This window comes from Etheostoma cragini, chromosome 2 (assembly GCF_013103735.1).
Source record: "Etheostoma cragini isolate CJK2018 chromosome 2, CSU_Ecrag_1.0, whole genome shotgun sequence".
NCBI classification, from domain to species: Eukaryota; Metazoa; Chordata; class Actinopteri; order Perciformes; family Percidae; genus Etheostoma; species Etheostoma cragini.
The window spans coordinates 28177440-28183309 of NC_048408.1; positions in this window are offsets into that span (position 1 = coordinate 28177440).

Genomic DNA, 5870 nt, shown 5'->3' on the forward strand with positions numbered 1-5870 from the left:
GTGTGTGTGTGTGTGTGTGTGTGTGTGTGTGTGTGTGTGTGTGTATGTGTGTGGTCTCTCTTAAATGAAGTCTCTCCTGATTGAACAATGAAAAGAGTACTCCCATTGATTTCTCGTCAAACTCACAATGGACAGTCAATCTGTGTCAAATACGATGAAGCAGGAGCTGGGATCTTCTTTTTTACACATTCTTCTTCGTTGTCAGAACCTTGCGCATACCCACGATGCAACTTGACCGATGTCGGTGTGGTCAGACATTGAGGTGTGTTATGCTAATAGAAGCTATCAGAGATGACTAGCGGGACTAGCGGGATACAGCACTCTGGTGAACTCGCTACTTTCTAACTCCACTTGCTCTTTCTTTTTATTTTGACACTTTTAGTCTTCTGTCCCAACCGACGCCGACTCACGTCGTGTCCCATCACTTTATCAGCAGTTTATCGAATTTCATGCGACTCCTTCTAGAGCCCCAAAAGGCGTCATACAACTATTTCTTTCACAGTTGCAGAAGTACTTCAATCACATAGAAACAGGCTTTGAAGTGTAGTATCAGCAGAATTCTCCCTAAATAGGATTGGGTGAGAGATGCAGCTGTGATGGTTACGGGCTGGGGAATGCGCTGTGTGTGTGTGTGTGTGTGTGTGTGAGTGTGTGTGTTTTTGTGTGTGTGTGTGTGTGTGTGTGTGTGTGTGTGTGTGTGTGTGTGTGTGTGTGTGTGTGTGTTGTAAGTAGACCAGGACACAGAGGTAAACCAGGCAGTGATAAAGTGCTTGGATAAACCTGCTCATTACACCTGTCCCTTCTCCCTTCTTCCTCCTTTTCTTTTCCTTCCTTCCTCAGTTCTCATACACTCCCTCTATCCATCTTTCACAACCCCCTTTCCTTTATGCCCCTCTTTCTTCCGTCCCGCTTCACTCACCTCTCTCTGTTTTTCCCTCTCATTTTCAATTCTCCTTCCACATTTCCTTTCATTTTTTAATGCATTCTCATTCCCAACCAACAGAAACACAACACAATAAAAGTAAAACAAATCAAAGTCAAAATTCTACAGGTTTTGTTCATGACAAATTTCAATGAGGTTCAAACCTCTATTTATTAAAATTGTTTCAAACTGCCCTGTTCAAGTAAAATGAATGTGTAGTGCAACCTGAAGCCAGATGTAGGCTAGCAATCCAACAACAAAATAAAGTCACTTTCAGGACGAATACACAAGTAAAAAAACTTAAAAATAAAAAAGAATACTTAAAGAAAAGTACATTTTTTTCTCTCTCCTTTCTAAGGGAATTATGAGCATGATTTAAACCAGACAATTTTTATTATGTGGGCTGTTATAACAGATGTTATAAAGGACTTGTGAGATATCTGAAACACTCTGGCCTGGTTGAGACGCAGCACAGTTTACCTCACACTCAGGTCTGTGCAGGACATAGTGTATACGGTGAGCTACGGGACAACTGGAGAGGCAGAGGTGAGCAAAACTCCCGGTGTTTTGCAGCTGTAATCCTGAGTCAGGGTAAAATACCCCCCACACTTTAGAAGACTGCGTGCAAGCCTTTTTCTCAACGTGTTGTTGCGAGGAATCCATACTTGCGCTGTTGCTGGTGGCGGCCATGTTATTCCCAGACTCAACGCGTTAACACAAATTGTTTGTGTCGACTTAATCGATAACGTCGAATCGTCCCAGCCATAGCGCCAAGTGATTATTCAAAGTGGTGAAGAGGCTAAACCATTACCGGTGATGCTCATGGTTTGGGACACAGCTTGGATTCTACATTGACTAAACATTGTGCCGCAGCCATAATTCACTTTAAGTAAGAAGACAGGTGGATTTTTACATAAGAATCTCGCTGAGTGCAGCTTTAATGTGCTTAAAAGCCATTCAAAGTTTAAACTCATTTACTTACTAAGTCAATATATCTCACAATGTGTGTGTTTTTGTGTGTGCGTGTGTGTGTGTGTGTGTGTCATAAATGTCCCCGGTGTGGCAGTTTCATTGAGAAAAAGCTGAGGCATGAAGGGTAAGGCGCTGTCCTCACTAAATGGGAGTGGCTGGCAGTCGGCCAATCACAAAGAGGGGGTGACCATGAGTGACAGCTAGAGAGAGAGAGAAAGAGAGAGAGAGAGAGAGGCAGAGAGTGTAAAGAGCTCTTAAGAAAAACAGAATGTCATCTACCACAAGTGATGCAGTCACTTGAACAAATCATGAAGGAGTACTCCATTGTTCACTCGTTCATTTTTCACTTCCTAATGCATTCATCCAACTCGATCCATAGCACGCCTTATATATGTTCTTCACATGGGATGTTGGCTTGTGCTTTTGAGGCAACATACAGTTTTACTACAGAATGTTTTCCAATGTGTTGCATTATTTAATCTTTAATCTTTAAAGTTTTAAGTTAATTTATATAGCACTTCTTTTCTTTTTTTTTATTGGCTCTGCACCAAAGTGCTTTACAAAGACAGACACACAGTATGTATACAAGCATGAAGACAGGCAGAGGGAGTTACAGTCGTCCAGCTTGGATGATGTTAGTGCATTAACAACTCTTTGTAGATCAGAGGGCGATAGGAAATGCCTAATTTTGAAGATTTTCTGAGATTAAAGAAGCCGGACCTGACAACAGAATTTGACTTAAAGTCACTCAGTCAAAGTCAAAATCATCAAGTATAATTGAATGACTTTGTATTTTTAAATGATCTTTGCCACTAAGTTTGATTATTTATCTTTTATGTCTCAGTCATGGGCAGAAATAATCATGTTTAAAGAATTGGATTATTTTCAAATAAAAAATAAAAAAGGCTTTATGGGGGCTCACCCAGTAAGAGCGTCCGCCCCATAAAGGCTGAGTGTCATCCTCTCTCTTTCTCTCCCCCTTTCCTGTCTATTCACTGTCACTATTGAATAAAGGGATAAAGGCCCCAAAAATAATCTTAAAAAAGGCTTTCTAAAATTTCCACCACTGACATTATCTCCATGCTGTGCAGCCCAACCCTAAACACACCGCCATCCAACGAGGCCTGCTCTCAGAGCAGAGAAACGGCTGTGTCATTACACGAGGATAGCTGTTACTAAGACTATTAGCTAATTGATAGGCTGACTGACGGTGTTGGCCACTGCTGCGGCTGGCCTCCCAGGCTGACGCAACAGAAACAAATACGCCCAGCTTCTGCAATAATCATTTCAGATTTCAAGAGATGTCTACAAAACACTTGAGAAGTTTCCTTTGAAAGAAGTAAGAAATGTGCTTGTGAATGAGGCTTTTATCAGGCAGAATGTATAATATTGTATAATATTATTATTTTCTGACATTTATGTGTTGCACTTTAATTTTGAGAGTAGATCTAAACTCCTTGCACATAGGTGGGGAAATCACTGAAATTGCAAAGCTGTCCACACATAATGGGAACACCTCATGGGCCAGAACTCAAAATCTTGCCCCTCCTAGTCCATGGTTTGATTTACAGCCCTTCCACTGTGATGGTATATACAGTAGGTGGAATGATAAAAATGTGTATCATAGCATTGTACTCGCACTCTAGATTTCACCAGATGTGTATAAATATAGGATCTGGTTGTTATCTTGGTAAAAACAATCACCTTTATAGGAGGAAAATGCAGTGATTGAACCTGTCAGTAGTAATGTGCTGGAATGGTAAGGTAAGTCTTTTAATACCATATGACAGTGTGTACAAATGCATGAAGTACATACATTTCCCCATGCAGGGTTTTGGAAAAGCATGTTTGTTCAAACTGCTGCCTTGTGCACAGTTCCCTCCTCAGAGAAAGCAAACAAGTTCCCCAGTGGATTTCTCCTCATTAAAATAAAGGACGAATCAATGATTTCTAAAACTTCTATTTATCCAGGAAAGGAAACTTGCTGAGCAGTCAGGCGTTTCCTGCAGAGAAGCGCTACAGTCTCTGCTGCCCATTTGTACTCTTACTCATATTTACATCTCATATCTCCCCACTAGTACCAACTTTAAATGGGATTTTTTTTTGCATATGTGATTCATGTAATTGGTTAACCATGGACCGATGGAGAAAAATGAAACCAACAGCAAGGTTTCGTTGTGGTTGACTTTGGAACATTTCCATTTTAAAGGAAACATACCTATAATACTGCTGCAGGAACACCAAATGGCTACAGAAAACTTGACTTGTAGCAAACAATGTCCTATATTTTCCAATGTTTATCCCAGTGTAACATGATGACACCGGTGGTGCATGGATCCGGGCAGTCCTCTACTGACACCTTGTGATCACATGAGATACTGCAGAGAAATGCAGACTGCCTCATTCTGTATAACCACACACACGCTCACAGAGCTGCAAAGTATCTAAGCCCATTTCCTTGAGGTCATGTACTTTGATTATTTCCATTTTCTGCAACTTCATACTACATTTGAGAGGAAAATACGGCATAACATTTATCTTAGAACTTTAGTTACTATGCTGATGTAGACTTATGGGCTAAGATAAAACATTTATAAGTCCCTTGGGGGAGATCCAGCTACCCAGCAGGACATAAAGTAAAAAGATTTGGCCCTGAATTTACCAGCTGTGACATTTACGTGATGAACACATTATTGCATCAGTATTTATAATCAGGTATTATGATATACTGTATATTATTCGTAAACAGACCGTTTTACATAACTTATACTTCCAGTGTATTTATTTATGCAAATACTTTTGTACTTTTTCTTAAGTAAAATGTTTACTCCAAGACTTTTATGGAAGATTTTTAAAGTGATGAATTGCTTTCTTCACGTCAAAGATCCGTGTACTTCCACTACTTCACACACACTGGTTAACAAAAAAAAACAATGTTGTTGTAGTTTGTAACATTAACCCTAAACGAGTCAGAGCCTAATTCTGATGCAAAAGCCTAAAACTCTGCAGGTCGGTTAGTCGAGTCACCAAATGATGACTGAAATAATATATAAACATGTTGATCACTTATCAATTTCAGTCATTTAACATACAGAACACTCTTTAGTTTTTTGAACATGATGATTTGTAGCTTCTCCCTGCTGCATTTTAATGCGCGCGCACACACACACACACACACACACACACACACACACACACACACACACACACACACACAAACACTTAACCTTCACTCATTTCCTGCCTCTCTCTCTCCCTTCATCTCTCTTCATCTTGGGCAAAGGCAAGGCAATCACATACCAATATGTTTCCCATGGCAAAGTTGAAATTATGAAAATCCAGTCAGGATCACGTATCTACTCGAGTTTGTTCAGATTGCAGAGTCAGCACTCCCCATGTCACTGTAATGCACAGCTTATAAAATGTAACAGGGGGAAAAAAATGTTTTGATGTATTAAAAATGAAATAAAATGCTCTTGTAACTTAACCACCAAGAGGGTAGGAAGTAACTTATAGAACGTAATCAATCTTAAAGCACAAAATGCCACAGCTTTCCACCTACGTCTTAAATACAAGCAGCCAAGTCGGAAAAAACATTACTGTCAGCCTCCTAGTTGCAAGTCAGAAGGAGGCCTTTCTGACTTACTCCCACTTGCTGAAGGAACTAGGTGTAAAGGTCCCATGGCATGAAAATTTCACTTTATAAGTTTTTTTAACGTTAATATGAGTTCCTCCAGCCTGCCTACGGTCCCCCAGTGACTAGAAATTACGATAGGTGTAAATCTAGCCCCGGGTATCCTGTTCTGCTTTTGAGAAAATTGAAGCTCAGATGGGCCGATCTAGAATTTTGTCCCTTATGACCTCATAAGGTTACCTCCGCTTTCGCTGCTTTGCCTGCCCAGAGAATTTGTCCCACCCACGAGAGAGAGACATTATGGCTTTTAAACTAGTAAAATGGCAGTTGGTCAAAGCCACA